This window comes from Sphaerodactylus townsendi, linkage group LG02 (assembly GCF_021028975.2).
Source record: "Sphaerodactylus townsendi isolate TG3544 linkage group LG02, MPM_Stown_v2.3, whole genome shotgun sequence".
NCBI classification, from domain to species: Eukaryota; Metazoa; Chordata; class Lepidosauria; order Squamata; family Sphaerodactylidae; genus Sphaerodactylus; species Sphaerodactylus townsendi.
In genome coordinates, this window is record NC_059426.1 from 132,584,795 (window position 1) to 132,605,410 (window position 20,616).

The window sequence follows — 20,616 nt, forward strand, 5'->3', positions numbered from 1 at the left end:
CAATATAAATCTGTAATAATTCCGAAATATCAATAAAAATATTTAAAAAAAAAAAAGTGCTCAAGTCAGACATAATGGAAGCTGGATCATCTCTTCTGTACCAACCTTATGTGCTTTGTCCATTTTTATGTCCTGTTTTAACACCCGCTCTGTCCTGTATTTTGTTTTATTTTTACTGATATGCCTATTAAAGGTCAGTTGAAGTTGACTAACAGATGATAATAGCACTTGCACACCCATCACAAAGATGAGGTCAAGAGTGTGGCCTTTCTCATGAATGGAAGTCCTGCTGTTAACAAGGGAGAGGCCCAGCATCGCCATGGTTCTCAGCTACCATTGAGGAGGCCAAACCAGCATGGACGTTGAAGTCCCCCAACCCAATAAGATTTGGGAACTCCAATGCCCACTCCACAACCACCTCTAGGAACCATGACAGGCCACCTGTCAGTGCACTAGGCAACTGGTACACTAGCAGGACAGCCAACCTCTCCGGGATGTCCCAACTCAGGCCTACACACTTAATTCCTTCAATCACCAGGACAGGGGACGTCCTGAAAGGGATGGAATTCCGGATCAACATTGCCACACACACACACACCCCACAGCCCTGGGTCCAAGGCTGATGGATGACTACGGAGCTTGTATGGGTGAGTTCCTGGAGGGCAACTGTCTCACCATCCTTCACCCAGGTCTCCATGACACAAGCAAAGTCCACATCCTGTTCTATGAGAAAATCTCAAAGAACAGAGGTCTTATTATTTATGGATCTTGCATTTATCAACATCAGACTCGGAGAAAAGTATAACACGTCCCCCTCACATCTCATGTGCCATTTTGGGATCCATCTTGTGTGTCAAGCCTGGGCAGGAAGGCATTGGCCACAGAACTGTTCCCCAGCCCAAAGATATGTCTGGCTGAACAATGGGACTAACTAATCCCTTTGTTATCATCCTAAGGTGATTTAATAAGCACTCCGCACAGACTGTTACTTGCCCTATCTGTACCTGTCTCAGCCATCAATCAGTATTCAAGATAGCACATGCATTGTCTTGGGCCCTGATGACTCATCAAGCATCGCCTACTGTTTTGTAGAAACCCTGCTAAAGCAATCAATTCTTCATCTCTGGCTTTCCTCCCAGTTTACCTCGTACCACCTCAGAACCCATTTTGGGGTATAAATATTGGTCTTTTGACCATTCATATTATATGTGCGTACTGGATCCAACTGCACACCCCATGGTGCATGCACTCCCACTTCTTTGTTTCTTTTCAGTGCTGCTTTTCCCAGACATCCCTTCAAGACAGATAACTATCACCCATCCCTGGAACCCTATCCAATTTTTCCCCATTTCTCTGTTAGTTCTTATATGCTCTGTGTGTCTTTGTTCATTGCTTAAAATATATTTCTTGTTTTACTTTTTTATTTGTTAATGAAACCAGTTTTTATTATAAAACTGCCTGCTTGGTTAAGAGTTTTTAGCCATGACTATCCTAGCATACATGGGTTATCGATTCCAGTTACCTCCTCTTGCTCTTTGTTTGCAGCTAATTCTCACACAACTTAAGTTGAGAGTGCCTGCTTGGGCTAACAATGTCGGGCTGGAGGCAAGGGGAATACAGCCCCAAATGTTGATCATCCCTTGTAGATGCAAAAATAGCACAGCATGTGAGTGGCTAGGCTAGAGTTTTTCTTCATGATATGCTGATTTTTTAATGTGTATGGAAGTTGTACATGGGAAAATATTACAACTGTAGCCTGAAGTAGTACACCTCATTCTACCACCCTAGAAATTCTATTGCTTTACTCTGGTTCAGCTATGTTAATGGTGGTGTGTGGTTATAAATTATTTCCTAGTGGTGGATTTCCACATTGCATGCACTGGTAAAGCATCTAAATGCAAATCACATAGCTGCCATGACTGTATGGTTATTTTCTTTGCCACCATTTGAATTTACAGTAGGAGTGTATTGTTAAAATGCAAAGTAACCTTGAGATCAAGGAGATCTATATGTAATTGAAACGTCTATCTCTAACCAATCAGGAGTGTAACAGTAGCATACAGTAAGAGTAGTCATACTGTTGGGTATGTTACCTCTTCCCCTCTCTCCAATTATACATAGTGCTCTTCCTTTACTACTAAGAATTGTATCGAATGTCTCCAACTTGCTTTTTAGATTCACATATCCCCAGTTTGATTTTGCTTCTCCCTTGAGTGAATCGAACACACACATATGTTTACAAATAATTTCTTGTTGATTTATTTTGCACTAGCTTTCCCCCGTAAACATTTTTCAAGGTTATTTGTGCATCAATAAATCAGCATAATGTATTATCATATAAATAGAACAGGTTTTTACAGTTTCATAGAAAATGCATAAAAGAAACCAACAAAACAATAATACCTGCACTGAAAATGGACAGACCAAAAGTGCTCATGATGACAACATGAAGAAACAAAAAGTAATAAAAGGACACCCTTGCCTATGTCCTACTTGAAGCTGCAATAGTGCGATCCGAAGAAGTGTAGAGGGTCAGAATTCACAAAGTCAACAGGTCAAAGGAAGCATTGCAACATTTACATGCTTCATTGCATCCATGCCAGTATGCCCTGTGAACCTGCTTAATATACAGTCTTCCAGCACATTAGTCTACACCAGGGGTCTGCAACCTGCGGCTCTCCAGATGTTCATGGACTACAAATCCCATAAGCCCCTGTCAGCATGGCCAATTGGCCATGCTGGCAGGGGCTGATGGGAATTGTAGTTTATGAACATCTGGAGAGCCGCAGGTTGCAGTCCTCTGGTCTACACCGTGTGAAGACTTTGCTTCCCACTGCTGAAGAAGGTGCTTTCTTTGAGTTAGCCAGCATGCACTTCTTTTTTAATTCTGTTTATTAAATTTTCCATATTGAACAATTACATACAAAAAATTCCTTGTGGTACTTAAAAAGTCTATTGAACCTAATACATAATACTTCCCCCTACTCAGGAGTTATCTTGCAATATTTACTCAACATACCTCTATCAACTTAGACTTCAACCAATCATTGTAACAATTCTCTAAACTTAACATCATACGTCATCGACTAGCTTAGTATAATACATTGATTTTGCATGACTAAAATGTTCAATCATCAAGTCGTAAGAAAAAAAAAAGACAGGAGAGTTATTCCAGAATGCATCTCAATAAAATTAATTTAAAATACATGAAATGAAGTCCCAAAGAATTCTTTCAGTAATGACAAATCTTCTTGTGTATACGCCAGCATGCGCTTCTTCATTTAAACTGCAAAAGCTCCCTGCATTGCTGTTTTTGTTGACTTGTTTGATCAGGTGAGCTAGGTGCTTGAGTCTCTTCAGCTGGAGCAGGGCTAAGTGCACGGCTTGCTTCTACAGGCACTTCTGGCTCTGAGTCCTGACCTGCTTGATGTTCACCCTGTTGAGCCTGTAAAGGCCCTGGCTGCTCCAAACCCAGGCCTTGTTGGTTCCCAAGCTGGTCTGGGCTTACTAGGCTCTGCTCATCCCCTGAGGACTAATTGCTCTCCAGTGGGTGGCCCACAACAGTAGGCCATAGTCAAGACTTAAGCCAGCCTTTTAACTCTACTGTAGGCCATTGAGGCTTTTCAGTGGTGGGGAGGCTGTTGCACTTTGCGAGTCTCCCCATGCCACTGGAAAGGCTCTTTGGGAATGGTGGGGAGGCACCACATCAGCCTCCAGTGTGGATGGGTGCAACTAACAATTCCACTGCAAGAGTCTATTTACCCAACATACCCCAGAAAACTAATACTAAAGGGTTGGATCCCATTGACAAGTTCTACACAGATAACTGCCCTTGCAGACATGCTCAATTACTCTTTGCTGACCTCTTGCATTAAGTAAAAGTGATTACATCCCCACCATCTTTTCCAGAAGAATAAGACATAATGAAAGATATGATACAATTTTATACAATTGTAAACCAACTATAAGCATGCAAACTGTCTATTGTTCCATATATACATTGTTAAAAGTGATATTTCTCCAGCACCTTCCCCCTAATGAAGACAAAGAAGAACCATACCTCGATTTAACTAGTTTATTTAAATGGCTGGTCTACATCATAAACTGTTAGCATAAGGAAGGGATACACTAAGCAGTCTTTTGCATTTAGTAAGAAAGTTTCTATCAGTTTGTACCTGTGCAAGTTTTTATATGAGGTTGATGGACTTCCAGTCCCTGTGACAGAAATTGTCACCTGGGGATCTACATTTGAGTGAGAAACAGAAGTGGTTTGCCATTGCTTTCCACTTCAGAGTCTTCTTGGGGGTCTCCCAGAAGTCTATTGAAATTGAGCTATATCATGTCCTCCCTCTCCTCTCCTGCTACAACACAGGTCCAAACAACACATCTCATGTTGGGTCTTTTTTTCCTTATAGCCTTCAACTTCTCCTAGTATTATTGTCTTTCCTGGTGAGTCTTGCCTTCTCATAATGTGACCAAAATGTGATAGCCTCAATTTAGTAATTTTACCTTCCAGAGAGAATTCAGGCTAGATTTGATCTAGAACCCACTTGTTTGAAATCTCCCTTTTGGTTGATGACTAAGCCAAGGAACAATTTAAATTTCTTCATTTTCAAGAGTGTGGTTCTGCATTAGTCATTTGCTTCATCTTGAAGGTCAGCTTTGGCACTTTCTCCTTTAACCTTCAGTAGTCATTTCAAGTCTGTGCTATTTTCTGTCAGTAATGTGGTATTATCTGTACATCTCAAGCTGTAGATGTTCCTTCAACCAATTTTCACTCCACTTTCATCTGAATCTAACTCATCTTTCCTTATGATATGTTCTGCATACAGATTGAACTGCAGAGATATAATATACATCCTTGTCTTACCATCCTTTGCCATTCTGATTCCCCATGTGTTGTCCTTATTCAGGGTACAAGTTATAAATCTTAATAATCATACCTTGTGGCACCCCATTTATGTTCAAACTTTCCATAGCTTCTCATGGCTCCCACAGTCAAAAGCTTTGGGGAAAAAATTATAGATCCTAATTTTCTAAATTTCCTACCTGTATGCCTATTTCTGTCCCGACCTGGATGGCCCAGTCTAACCTGATTTTGTAAGATCTCAGAAGCTAAGAAGAGTTGGTCCTATTTAGTACATGGAAGGGGTTCACCAAGGAATGTGAAGGTCATGATGCAGAGGCAGGCAATGGCAAACCACCTCTGTTAATCTCTTGCCTTGAAAACAGTACTGGGTACCTATAAGTTATCTAGGGCCATCTCTGCACAGCCCAAAAACAGCACCCTAGGGATGGTAAAAACACAGTCCCTGGAATGATGTTCACACAGCTGCTGCTATTGCAGCACAGCTGCGCAGTACTCTCCCTACCAAAATGACAGAAAAACTCTCCTTTCCTAACTCGTTCAATGAGCGAATTATTTGGAAAGCAGTGTTTTCCCACCGGCACCATGTGAAGTGCACTGGCATGAGGGCGCCACTTTTAGGTGCTGCCGGTTTGTTTGTTTACCTACCTTTTCTCCCTGCAAAGGTCTGGAGGGTGGAAGGGACATGCCCACACTGCCCTTCGAGCCCCAGGGATCGGAGGGCAACATGGGCGTGTCCCTTCCTCCATCCAGAGCTTTGCAGGGAGAAAAGGTAGGTAAACAAAACAAACTGGAGGCAACTCCATGCGGAGTCACCCCTGTGGCCCACAGCGGTTTCGAGACCGCCTACATGGTACCATGTGAACGGTCCCATGCCTCCACCAGCATGAATTATGCTGGTGGCCAGCCGCTTCTGCTGCCAGTGCAGAAACAGCCTAGGACTTGTTGGAACTTTACATATATCCACATGTGTACTTTCCAGCTCTAATACAGTTGATTGTTTTGCTTGGTACCACCACATTCTGACTTTAACAGGCCCTTCTTTGTAACACTTTTTTCATCTTCTGACTTGGATATAAAGGCTGCTGACAACAAAAGCTTTGAGTCATGAAAGCTCAAACCTTGAACCATGGGGTTTCCAAGGCAGGAGAAATAGTAGTTTGCCATTGTCTGCCTCTGCCTCACAATCCTGCACTTCCTTGGTGATCTCCCATGGAAATTCTAACCAGGGGTAAGCTTCTGAGATGCAGTGAGATCAAGCAAGCCTGGGTTATTCAGGTCAGGTTTAAGATGCTACTACATTCACATTATATTCTTTCTGCTCACATGTCATTATGAGATACTAAGGGTTGAATTTTCCACTCCTCAACATGAATCCCGCTGGGTGACCTTAGGCCACTCACAGTTCTCACAGAACTCTCTCATACCATATGGAAGCAGGCAATGACAAACCACCTCCAAACTTCTCTTGCCTTGAAAACCCTCCAGGGTCACCATAAGTTAGCTGTTACTTGACAGCACTTTCCACCACAAACGTTTCAAAAATATAAGTTTGGTGTTGGATTACCCATTTAAAGTTCTTAATTTTCCCCATCATACTAGAAAATAGTGCTTGTATTTTTAGAAGCAAATGAAAAATATGATGGCTTTAGTAGGGCTCTTAAAACAAATGACCATAAAACATCTCCCAGAATACAACTATAATACAAGATGTGTATTCCTAGCATTAAGATATAGAATTAATTACAACAAAACTATTGATGTCTCTGTATAGTAATAAAAAACTGTAAGAGCGGTTCCTGTAGAAGTAAGCTCCAACATTTTGCATAATAAAATCACCCACTTATAAAGATAAAAAGACCTTAATTGCAACACAGATTAATACTTGCCTCCAAATGACTGAAAAATAAAATGAAGCAATCCAAACTATACTTTGGGTTTTCTCTTCATTATACATATTAATTATCTACACCAAGGACGTTGGCAAGAATCATCAACATCCAACTAGTGTACCTTGAATGCCAACTTCACAGAGTAATCAAGGTCTGGTGGGATGTATTATAAAATATGCCAGACTGGGTCATTATAATATACTTTTGAAGGAATCATACATATTCATTCTCCTCATTTAGTGACTGAATGACAACAAGCAGGTGAGAACATCAGTGTGATACATCAAGCAAGACAGTTGCCATTATGAACAAAACATAAAAGAGTGTGACAAGAGTTGAAAAATGGTAAGAATGTTCTGTTCATCCCTCGCAGGCATTGTTATTCTTTGATAGTTAAATGAAGCTTGCTGGGGAGAGGGGTATGTCTTATTGTCACCACTGTGAACACTTTTCTGACAAATTACATGAGGTACACATTTTCTTATAAAATTCACCACAAGGCTTTTTTAAAAGGAAATGTAAAGGTAGGAAAACTACCAGTTTCTTCCAAGCTCTTTTGTTATATGCCAGAGATCTTTTTCTGTGAAATGGAGGGCTTGATTAATCACTAATGAACTCCAAACCACTGCTTTCTGTTGAAATAATGAAAGGTAAAATTACACCATGACATTATTGAGTGACAAAAAAATCGCCCCCCTTGCCTAATTGTATAATGGGCTATTAGATAACAAAGTGATGCTTTATAGCTAGACAATAAATAGCTAAAACGTATTCTATGAGTTCTACCTTTTCCCCTCATCTGTGTTCCTCCAAAATGTAATATTGACATGTTGTTTGTCTTCCCTAAAGTCATCACAGATGGATCATATCTAGCTATCACTCAACAGAGAGAGGGCTGCCATTTTGAAATTAAAGTTTATTGCTTTATAAGAAGGACAAATGCTTTAAACTCAGAAAACGAGATGAGGAACTACAAAATCTTCATTATAGTAGTGTAGACCAATCCATAGGGGAAAAGGTAGTTTCACAATAGCTGGGGATGGCACAGCTGAACCATTTCCGAAGATGAATGGGGAAATGTAGAAATGAGAGGGGGGAAAACAAAACATGGGAATTGATGCCTGGGCATTATCTGATTACGCTGATTATTCTGTAGCTCTGATACTCTTAAAAGGTCCAAGCATAGAGTATAAAAAAACTTTACAGAAAGCCATTCTGGTCTGAAAGCATTTATTTATTCTATTTCAGAAATAACTGTCTCTTGTAGGACTGAAGAGATTGTATGTATGGGATTGGATCAGAGTGATATCCGTGTGGATGTGTATGTAGGTTTTGTTACAGTCTGCACTGAGCTCAGGCAAATCATGGTCTGGGTCTGATTTTAAGTCATGTTAGAAAACATAATCTGTCTTGAAGGAATATAAACACATTTGTTCAGTTGAAGTCTGTAAATAGTTCATATAATGGTTCCTGAAGCCATCTTCCTATGATGGCATGTATGTGATTGCCTGAGACAAAGTGAAAATTATTCTGGCACCAAGGAGACTCATCAGCATAACTTATCATCTACCATGAGAGTCAAAAAGAAATTAAAAGGCATAATTTTCCCAAGCTAGAAAAGCAATGTGCAATAAAGCAATGTATCTAAGATGGTTGATCTCTCAGCTAACAAAGTTATACGAAATAGGTGTGTGAAGTTTTGAAATTCCTTCATCCAGATAATCTACAGCACACAATCCAATAATATAAGGCACATGTTCATAAACGTAAATTATTTTTCAAGGATCAAGTAAATTTCAAACAGTACCACAGGACCTGTAAGATGGAGATGTTCTACCAGGCGTTTGGCATAGGTCAATCATGCATCCTAGTGCATTCTGCCAGACTCCCTACATAAAAACTTACGACCACTACAAAATAAAAAAACCAACACTGGTCATTCTGCATTGATTTTTTTTCTATTACGTTCTACGATGGATAAATGATTGTACTTGAGCGGGCTAGAGGGGTTTTCCTAGGTTTAGATTAGTTCACCATCTTGGGTTTCAGTGTTTTAGAGTGTTTTAATTATATGTAGTTAGTGATTTTATGTATTAGCAAATAGTTTAATTAATTAATTAATTAATTAATTAGGTTTATAGACCGCCCTCCCCCAGAGGGCTCACAACATACAGACATTTTAAAATGTCTGTATGTTGTCCTGAGCCTGACTGCGGTCAGGGAGGGCAGGTGGGATATAAATCCAATAAATAAACAAACAAACAAATAAATAACATATTAATTAAAACAAAGTGATCTATATACCAGAGTCCTTTTTCAGCAGCTATGCATGGGGCTCACAAGGTCTCCTGGGAAGTAAAGTTCCCATCAGACTGTTTTTACTGTGAACAGGCCTTTTGCAGCCTGAAAAAGTTCTAGAAAAAGGAAAGGAACTAAGGTCAGTGTGGGAAGGGGGGAAGGGGGAGTGCCGTGGGGGGGTGCCGTGGGGGGGGTGGAAAATATAGAATGTGCACTGGGCACAGTTTGGCCCAGCTACACCTCTGTCTTTGGCCAACCTGTGTTGATGGGATACCACCAGTTCTGAAGAGGAGGCCGGCCTGGAGAAGAAGACACAGAAGGGTTTGACTGACTGACCCAGTTTATTATTTTTGTAATGACTTTTAAAATTTTAATTTGTTTAACTTGCTGTTTCTAGCTGGGCTTGGAGGTGGGTTGAGGGAGTGGAGGCTTTAGGCTAAGGCCCAAAGGCCTAAGGCTCAGGCTAAGTCTACATAGAGTCCTAGGTTTTTTAAACGTTTATGTAAAAGTTACCTTAAAGGGGAAAAACTGCTTGTTTTTGTTTGTTCTTTCACTTTTCTACAAGTGATATAATTGACTGTTATTCTGTTTTTTAAAAGTTCTGTATTTCTGATTTAAGGTTGCTGTTATGATGTTAAGGTTTGTGGGGAGAATTTTTAAGCATCTAGTCAAATATCTCCTCCCCCCACTTAAGTGTTTTTGCATTGCTGCTGCTTCTGTTCTTGTTTTGGTTGGGTTTGCTATTGTCTGAAGATTTTTGATTAAGGTTTTCTACCATTGAAGACCCCCCCCCTCCCTGCACGGTGGTCTTTTTCCTTGGTGTTTTTGTGTTTTCTGTTTTTGGAGTGTTTTCTTACAGATTTTTAATTAAGGGTCACCATATTGTACAATTTTAGTATTTGGATTTTGTAGCCCAAACTGTTGGGTGGTACTGAATTGGTTTTTAATATTTTTAATAGAGTGGTTTGGTTGTTGTGATGTTAGGTGTAAGGATGTTGCTGTAATGGGTATTAGGAAGGGAAGGCATGCCTTTGCTTGTCTCCTGAAGGAAAAAATGCCATTTCCCCCTTCATTTGAAACAGTGGGGCTTTCTGTTCTGCTTCAATTGCACCGTGCTGGAGATTTTATTGGGGAGGGGCTCTGGTGGGGGTCTTGTTCTGGGCAGGGGTGCCAAATTAGCCACAGTGCTGCTGAATACTCTCCTCAGAGGAACCAAATAAGTTTGTTGAAGTTTGGTTGGGGAAGCATGATATGGCACTCATGAAGGAAAACTTGGTTCCCCTTAGAATTGGGCCCCAGCCACCCAAATGTCAACAAACTTGGTTGGTTTCTGTGGGGAGAGTCATTAGCAGCTGTGTGGCAAATCTGGTGCTTCTACCTGGAACAACATCCCCACCAGAGCCCCCAATAAAATTCTCCAACACAGTGCATTTGAAATACCACAGCAAACCCCATGTAAGTCCATGATAGAAAAAAGTAATAATTTTTCCCGCCCCTGCCTGCCAGATTCTTAGAACACCACTAACCCGACTCCATTGTAGCTAATGAGGAATTTCTGGGTGTGTATGCAGGGAGCACAATTTCATAGTAGAGGCACCAAACCTGGCGACTGGGTTCAGGATGACTGTCCTGATAAGAATGTTGCCCTATCCTTCATACCCCGCCTTACTGAAATATGGATTGAATACGATTTTCCTGCAACATATACTGACAAATGCCAGCAGCCATGTGTGTGTGTAGCAGAATGTCCAACCCAAGTATGATATTGAAACAGGCCAAAATGGGCAATAAGGCCTGTCAGCAAGGTTGAACCACTGAAAGAATTAATCCAGTCAATATCTCTGGAAGCCTCAGGGACATGCATCTTGATTACCATACCTTGCCCAGGTTGCTGTAACACAAAAGATTCTAAAGAACTCCCTGATACCAGATTCTGTATTTCCTCTACCTGAAGATACAATCCCCTAGACAATCAGAGGTGTAGCTAGGGAAAATGGAGCCTGGTGCAAAATTGGAGTCCCCCCCCCTGCATGGACGGCCTCCCCACAACCAAAGGCCACCCTCCCCCACTATGACCAAAGAACATTTTTTGCACCATGTCATCTCAAAGTCACAATCACATTATAGAACATGCCCCAACTCACAAATCTGAACACATGCCCCAACTCACAAATCTGGACTCCCTGGTTGAAACAACATTGAAAGTGATGCTATTCAAGGGGGTGGGGGAATCCACCCTGAAATCGCATCACTTTTAATGTTGTTTAGACTAAAGAGCCCAGATTGTTCTTTTAAATCCACCTTAAAGGGAGAATCTGGGCTCCCTAGTTTAAACAACATTGAAAATGATGCTGTTTCAGGGTAGATCCCCCCCCCAAAAAACAGCATCACTTTCAATGTTGGTTGTTGTGTGTTTTCCAGGCTGCATGACCGTAGTCTGGTAGATCTTGTTCCTAATATTTCACCAGCATCTGTGGCTGGCATCTTCAGAGGTGTATCATGGAGAGAAGTCTGTTATACACTGTGTCCAGACTTCTCTTATTACAGACTTCTCTCTGTGATACACCTCGGAAGATGCCAGCCACAGATACAGGTGAAACATTAGGAACAAGATCTACCACACTATGGCCGGAAAACCCACAACAACCATTTGAATCCATTTGTGAAAGCCTTCGACAATACTTTCAATGTTTTTTTAATCTAGGGAGCCCAGATTCTCCCTTTAAATCCACTCAGAAGGGACTAGAATCAGGGGACAATTTGAGGGTGCCAGTTAGGGGAGCAATGTTTAAATTACAAGTACCAACATTTCAGGCTACTTTCAGGATACTATCCTGATGATACCACCCAGGTTGAGTGAAGTTTGGTTTAGGGGGTCCAAAGTTATGGACCCTCAAAGGGAAGCCACATCTACTATTAGCTCCCATTGGAAACAATGGGGGATGGGGGCACCCCCTTTGGGGGTCCATAACTTTGGACTCCCTACACCAAACTTCACCAAACCTGGCTAGTATCAGCAAGAAACTATCCTGATAATACCACCCAGGTTTAGTGAATTTTGGTTCAGGGGGTCCAAAGTTATGGATCCGCAAAGGGAAGCCACATCTACTATTAGCTCCCATTGGAAACAATGGGGGATGGGGGCATCCCCTTTGGGGGTCCATAACTTTGGACACCCTAAACCAAACTTTACCAAATCTGGATGATATCATCAGGAGTGTCACCTGATGATAACCTGAAATTTTGTGCCACTAGTCTAAAAAGTGCGCCCCCTACCAGCCAACAAAGTAAAAACAGTAACATATTTTTTAAAATACATTTTTGAGTTTTGGCGCCCCCTGCAGGTGTGCGCCCAGTGCGACGCACCCCCTCCCGTTCCCTGGTGGCTACACCACTGTTGACAATAGAACCCTTCCTAATGACAAACACCTCAGCCAAATTTGAATAGTTGGGCAGAGTCTTTTAGAAGACACTCTGCTCAAAGCCATTCAAGGCTTTCCTGATACAATCAAGAAACAATTGGCTCTATTATCTTGGTACTTAGAAAACAGTAGATGAGCTATTAATTAGCTCAAACCAGCAATCCCAGCATGGACATCCCAAAAGATCCAGGAAAACGAAACTGAAACTTACTAGCTCCCACCCCACACTGTGCAAAGGGATATAAAAATACTGTGCACCTTAGACTCAGCACTCATTACTAGCCTGATCCTCTCTTGGTCAAGTTGGTTGTGAGACATGATATCGTCCTTCACTTGGATTCCCATGCTGGCATAGGAATCCTCCATGCTAAGCAAGAGGGGAAGGTACACACCAAAGTGAAAATGAAGAAAACTTGTACCAACAGGCTACAATAATGACTTCAAAAAAATTAGTTCTCCCACTGGAGTAGCAATTTACTTTTAAGTAACCAAAATAATTTTATAATTTTACAAACAGTAACCAAATGTTTTGGAAAAATTGTTTACATTCTCCCATTGGAGTAATATATATAAACATAAGTTAGAATGGCACGGCAATGTAATCTAAATATAAATATAACAGCTAGCCAGATTCTAGATAACTAGCCTGATCCTCTCTTGGTCAAGTTGGTTGTGAGACATGATATTGTCCTTCACTTGGATTCCCATGCTGGCATAGGAATCCTTGCCTTCTTCAAAAACTTCTCTGCAGAACCTAGGTAACATATAAGTCCCCCACTCCCCCTCCTAATCTATCATCCAAACCTGTATTTTCCTCTCTGCTTATATCCATTAGGAACTGTGTGTATGCTTCTCCATGTCTTATTGTATGACTGTTTGCAACTAAAATTTATATAAAAATATTTAAAACTACAATTTGGTCTCTTTTGCATTCTCTGTAGAACGTTTCAAAAGCCAATTCTGGTATAGCTGTCTAAAAGATCCCACCTAGCCTGCCTCTTGCACTGCCAAGCCAAGTTATTCCCTGTTGCTACTTTTAAAATATATTCTAACTGTTAAGCTAGGTAACAAGAGCATCAAGGTTTGGTGAAGTTTGATTCAGGGTACAATAAGAGATGATGACCCTTTGATGACCCATAAAATTGCCTCCCCAACCAAATTCACCAAACCTTGGTACTCTTATCAGGAAATTCTGCATTGATTGCAATGCAGCCAAGTCAGTTCAATATGAGAATGGGAGGGGGTGTGTCTGGGGATTTCTGTAGGGGTTGCATGTTTTAAGGTAGAGGCACCAAACCTGCAGGGCTGCTTTTGGAAATGCTTCTTATAACAGCACCAAGGTTTGGTTAAGTTTGGCTCAGGAGGGACATTTTTATGGTCATCAATGGGGTAACCCCCATCTCCCATTAGAAACCATTGGAAATAGCAGGAGATGGGGGAACTCCATTGGAGGCCCATAAAATTGGACCTCCTGGATCAAACTTTCCCATACATGAGTGGTCCTGTCAGAAGAGCCTCCCAAAGCTACTCTGCAAGTTTGGTGCTGCTATCTTGGAAAAATGCATCCTTTACAGGGGGAAAACTGCAAAAACACCAAAAAAATCCCCATAACCTGAATTTGGGGGAATTTTTTTCCCAGGAACTTGAATATTTTAGGGTTTCCTGAAACAGCTAATTTTTTGGGGTGGGGGAGGAGTTCAATGATTTTAAAGCCAAAAAACCCTAAATTTTAATTTTACGAAATTTTGTTGTATTTGCTCAAGGCTGGTTATATCTGCTTGGTAGTGCAGAGGAAACAAGAAGTAGATAAACATGGGTGTTTGTATTTGACAGAGTAACTGGAGTTTTGTTACTCAGGAACCAGAGGGGAGTTCACTTGTGTGGCTGACATTGGAACCTAAATCTCTGTATACTCAGAATGGAGACAAATGTGGTATTCCCCCCCCCCCCAAATTATGAGACTTACTGTAAAAATGTTAACTTTTGTTAACAACAAATTAATAGATTGAAGGCAACAAGGAAAGGAAATGTAAGAGCTGTAAATTGATACTTGGCATGATATTTGGCAAGTCAAAATAAAATATTAGAAAAATCTACATTGGCAAGCCCCATTTCAACAATTACTAAAATCTCAGATAATTAAAATGCCCCATTATGTCTCACTCATGACTTGTCCCATGAGAGAATTGCATGGATATGTGCATGTCTCTGAATGCCATGGCCAGAAGGACTACATGGTGCAGAGTAAGAGAGGGGAAGACAATGAAAGGCAACACATGGAGGTTTGGGGATCTGAGTGGAACAGTTATACTGGAGACAAGAACAAGTGGAACAGGAGACAAAAATCCACAGTTCTTCAACAAGGGCTTCAGGAGAGACAAAGTGAGGCTCCATGGCAGATACCAGGGGCTGTGTCAGAGCAATGGGAAGGAAGAATGTAGGATTCATGGTCCCTACTGAGAGAAAGAGTTTAAAATAAAGGAGACTTTAGATTATAGTTCCTAGTCTTGAAGAGTGCATGTTGTCTCTTTAGAAAAAGAGATAGGTTTAAATAGAAAAACCTGACCAGAAGCCTGTGGTTAACTCCTATCCCATTTCCACCTGTGATAGTTCTTATAGTAAAATTAAGTTATCTGCTAATATTTGTTTAGGGAAACCTGAGAGGAGTTAGTCCTGATAGGATACTACTGGATTTTTGCTTACAGATGTATTGGACTCATGTAAAAGAGCTGAATTTTGCCCTTATTATTAACTCAGGAAGAAGACTAGATTTAGCTCTTTGATCTGTTAGACAATGTTATAAAAATCTTGTTAAGTCTTCTCTAAGATTTAGCTTTCTCTGGTATAAGTACTGAATTGCTGAAATCTGAAATAAAATGGTTTAATCAGTATGTTTGCTTGTAAGATGAACCTTCTTGCAAAAGTATATCACTTTGCATTTCAGCTAATTTTAGTTGACCTCTTCTCTGAGTTTGATCAAGGTTTCTTCTTTTGTTCTCTTTTTGGTGTCTATATAATGGGACCTGAGGTATGTGGGGAACATGGTTTTGCATAGTTCATCTCCTACATTCTAATCAAAGGCATCATGCAGCACTAGATGATTATATGGTTCCAACTGTAATAGCTTGTTGGTTTAAAGAAGCCATAGTTTATTGTGATTCCTGTATGTAGCCTTGGAGAGAAGTAAAACAATTTGTAAAATAAACATATGTCTGAATGTCCATAAAAATTAGAGCCATTTGGAAAGTGAAGTCTCCTACGTTTCACATACAGTTCATATCCAGAAGGAAGGAGTCTGCACTTTGACACTCCATTTGACCTCTTCACTGACCTACATAGTTTCCTTTGGATTGTTTCTGTTTCCCTGAATGACATAAAACACACACACAGGTTTTGAGTTTCCTTCTTCTGTGTATTCAGCTTGGTAATTAATGAAACTGAGGTGTGTTTTTTTCTTTGTTGTAACTTTTAATGAGGATAAATTTAGTGGCATAAAATATTTAATGATTATTATCTTGTGAGGCTGTTTCCCTTAATTTAGACAAGAAAATATATTTTAATAAACAGTGGCCAGCATACTTAGCTATTTTGGAATTGGTATATGGGTCTTTAATTAAGTGTATGACATTGCTTTCCTAAGTACCACCTCGTTCAAATTTTGAATGCAGTTTAGTTTTTAAAGCCTTTGCACACTACTAGCAATGGATAACTATGTCTACAGCCCCATTATCTGAGAATAAGCTGTTGACCCCAAGGCCAAACTACACAATACATTTTTAACAAGTTGGGTCTAGGTTTCCTCAGTGTGGTGTTATTTGCATAACTTCAGAGCTGCAGAGGAAGTATTCCAAGCACATGCAGCTCCATTTATTCAAATAACTCCCCCAAGGGGCCATTTCAGCTCAGGGAAATAGCAGGGAAGGAAAGGCCGGAGTTCCCCTCCCCAACTGCAGTCTTGAGTCAAATTAGCTTCCACAGGCTTTAAACCAATGTTTCCAGCACCTGCTATGTGACAGATTGGGTCCAGGGATTCCAAACACAATTTGTTAAAAGACATAAAGTGTAGCTTGGCCTTCAGTGGGACTTAATTTTTAGGACACATGCTTTGGATGGGATTGTTAATCTGGTACTACAAATCTGTTAGTTGTGTTAGTTATGGTGAGGAACTTTTGTTTTAAACAATGGAACCAACAAAAAGGAACAATAATATGTTGAGAATGAAGGTCATCATTAAAGGAAAGTTTTGATAGTCAAACGTTTAATTAACAGATTGATCTTTCAACACAATTTTTGCAGTGTGTTTTTTAATGTGAAATCTGCTTAATGATATGTTTTATGCTCTGGCTGGGATTTTAAAGCTAGCTTTTAATTAAAAACTTTTAACTTTGTTTATAAGCCACCTTGTGCAGATTCCTCAAGAGAGTGTCATTTTTTTTCTAAACAAATAAATAAATAAAATTAGGTAACAGAATAAACCATACTATATTTCTTACTCTTAGGTTCCTTTTTCTTCAACTTCTTCACTTAATCAACAGCCAGGAAAAGTCTCTCTTAGGAGTAGGGTTGTAGCTATGAGTGAGCTTGTGAGGGCAGAATACCTCAAACATATGCCACACCACCTCCCAAATTCATAGCTTGCATTTTTTTTTAAAAAAAGTAGATCTCTAGCCTTTTTCATTTGGGACCTATAGGGGGAAATGTGAAAGTAGCTTTCTATATAATTTTCTGAGAAGGAATGGGAAAAGAGCAACAAAAAGGTTGACATTTAATATTTAACTCCTTTTTCAGCATATATTAAACAGATTGGGAAAAGAAAAAAAAGAAGTACTAGAAAACAGATAAGATGACAAGATAAAAGATATCTTGGGTGCTGTGTGGTTTCCGGGCTGTATGGCCGTGTTCTAGCAGCATTCTCTCCTGACGTTTCGCCTGCATCTGTGGGTGGCATCTTCAGAGGATCTGATGTTGGGAAAGCAAGTGGAGTATATATCTGTTGGAGTGTCCAGGGTGGGTGGAGAAACCTTGTCTGTGAGTAACAAAGAAGGCAACCAGGTCAATAGTTGAGGGCATCTGAATAGAAGTATGAGTAACAATGAAGACTATAGCATGGCCGTAACCCTGGAGATAGCAAGGTCACTGGTGGGAGCATCTGAATAGAAGTATCCTGGCCTTTGTTTCTTTTGTCTATGGTCATCCTGTGTTTGTGTGGAGCTGGTTAGAGACTGTCTTGACTCTAGTATTTTTCAACACTGGCAGCCAAGTTCTGTTCATTTTCATAGTTTCTTCCTTCCTGTTAAAATTGTCCATGTGCTTATGGATTTCAATTGCTTCTCTGTGTAGTCTGACGTAGTGGCTTTCAGAGTGGTCCAGAATTTCTGTTTTTTCAAATAATATTCTATGTCCAGGTTGGTTTATCATGTGTTCTGCTATTGCTGATTTTTCTGGCTGAAATAGTCTGCAGTGCCTTTCGTGTTCTTTGATACGTGTCTGTGCGCTGCGTTTGGTGGTTCCTATGTAGACTTGTCCACAGCTGCATGGTATGCGATAAACTCCTGCAGTAGCTAAAGGATCCCTCTTATCCTTTGCTGAACGTAGCATCTGTTGAATTTTCTTAGTGGGTCTGTAGATTGTTTGTAGGTTGTGCTTCTTCATCAGTTTTCCTATGCGATCAGTGGTTCCCTTGATGTATGGTAAGAACACTTTCCCTCTAGAGCAGGGGTAGGGAACCTGCGGCTCTCCAGATGTTCAGGAACTACAATTCCCATCAGCCCCTACCAGCATGGCCAATTGGCCATGCTGACAGAGGCTGATGGGAATTGTAGTTCCTGAACATCTGGAGAGCCGCAGGTTCCCTACCCCTGCTCTAGATGGCTCTTTATCTTTGTTAACAAGCCACATGAACAAAGATAAAGAGCCATCTATCTCATCAAATTTGTTAATTTGACCATAGTAGCATATTCTCTGATTGTATCTTCCCAACATTCTACTGTGAGATTTTTATCAGATTTCCAGCTGGTTGCAATTGTTACTCTTGCAGTGGTTAGTAAATACCAGCACAGTTCATTCAATTTATTTGGAAGCTTTTCTGGTAGTATACCCAACAGCATTGTTTTTGCAGTGAGAGAAAATTTGAATTTAATTATCTGCTGTATTGTCTTATGTATTTCCATCCAAAACTTCTTGATTTTTTTACAAGTCCACCACATGTGAAAAAAGGTTCCAATCACTTTATTACATCTCCAGCAGATACCATCATGTTGTATAGTCATCTTCTTAATCACTTCAGTGATAATATACCATCTAAACAACATTTTATACTAATTCTCCTTCAGCATCAGACTTGCAGTAAATTTAATAATTTTAGTCCATAATTATTCCTATAGGAGATAAAATACATTCTTGTCTAGCACCTTAGCCAATTGAAAACCATTCTGTTTCTCCAGATTCTGTCTCTACTAGTAGCCTCTTGTCTAGGGTACAAGTTGTACATCAAAGCAATCAGATGCTGTGACATACCTGCTTCCTTTAAAACCACCCATAGCTTTTCATGATCAAAACCTGACCCAATATCCTATTAAATGTAAAACTGAGGCATAACTAGTAACTAGTCTAAAGTCATATTTAATTCGTGTTTCAATTTTTTTTTAAAAAAATGTCCAGCTATCGTAAAAATATACTTTTAATGCTATCATCCCTCAGTTGAACATGTTCTGACCATTTTGATAGTGTTGCAGTACCCCATACTTTTTGAATTTGAGATTTGATTGTGAGATTGTGGGACTGGGCCAAATGCCTAAAAATTGTATTTGATAGCAAGGAATATAAGTTTGTATGAACCAATGATTTGAAGAATCAAAATGGGGTTTCTGTATATAGAGGCCAGCAGGTCAAACTGCACGTAGAAGCTTGTCAGTGATTATGCAGGCAAGCAAAGATAAATATCTTTAAGATCTTGTCACTAAAGGTTAATACATGACAGAAGACATATACTTTATAGCTTTGTCAGAATTAGCTATAGGGGATAGCTACATGAGTAAACAGAGTCATAAAAGAGATCAAAGATTAGAATAGAAATGAATGCGATCAGAAAATAGGATTAAGTGCTTTTCTATAGTTACATGAACACTGAAATGAAAATGAGAGATTTATATTACTTGCATTTTACTATAATTAATTGTATAGAATCAAATGGTATAATTGTTAAAATCATGTTTTAATTTTTAAAGTAAAATCATTTCAAACTGGGAAAAGGGAAGTTTTATGATCTTAAGGGATGTATGTAAAATCTGCATACCCTGGAGAGGTATCTCTCTTCAGGAGCAAACTTAGAAAAGTAGAAAAGTAGGAAAACTGGTTATTCTTGGAAACCAGAAAAGGCAGAAGTTAGTTTATTGCCCTGCCAATGGGAGGGGGACACGAGCAGAGGACATGCAGCTTGTGTATGTGACACGTAGGATAGAGACAGACTAAGCCAATAGGATTTTAGGGTTCATGCGTGTAGCACAAAAGGGGAATGATCTTATGGGATACGTTTACAGGTATGGGGATGAACTATGACGTATGTATTCTTTGTATCTATAAAGACTAACGTATTTCGTATGGTGGGTGTGTCTCTCTTTCGAGAGCACCCGGAGTGTGCCTCTCCCTTGGGAGGGCTCACCTTCTGTCAGAGATCTATATTCTGTTCAGTAAAACTTTCTGTTTGTTTCTGATGTCTGATGCTGTTTTTTGGGGGACTGATGCTGCTTTTTGGGGGTCTGTTTCCTAACCTATCTTTTCTCAAGACAGCTGTGCAGGCCAGACATGGGTTCTGGCCTCACAAGATGTTTATTAGTTTTCAATTTTTTGCTATTAGCAATTTTGCAGCTGTAATAACCTCTGCTAGTCTACTTAGCATAATAAATAGTCAACCTAGTTGAAGCCACATGACTTCGAATTGCACAGATATCATGTAGTACATGCTTAGTGGTACATGCGCATATTACTAATATTACTATTCAGTATCAGAAACACCAGGTCAACCCCAATAGACCCCCCCCCCCCAGACATCATCAGGACCTACCCAATCGCAACATGGCAACCTACCCCCAGTAAAATCATGCCACATCAATATTACATTTCGGTTTATGGACTTGCC

General features: G+C 40.1%; 1 long non-coding RNA gene across 1 annotated transcript; it reads left to right on the top strand.

The window, feature by feature from the left end:
* The first annotated feature begins 349 nt into the window (after positions 1-349).
* Positions 350-19,468, top strand: LOC125427549. The gene is made up of 3 exons (XR_007243708.1): positions 350-361; positions 14,995-15,002; positions 19,356-19,468. It is a non-coding gene; the product is annotated as an uncharacterized LOC125427549 (long non-coding RNA).
* Positions 19,469-20,616: the final 1,148 nt, after the last annotated feature.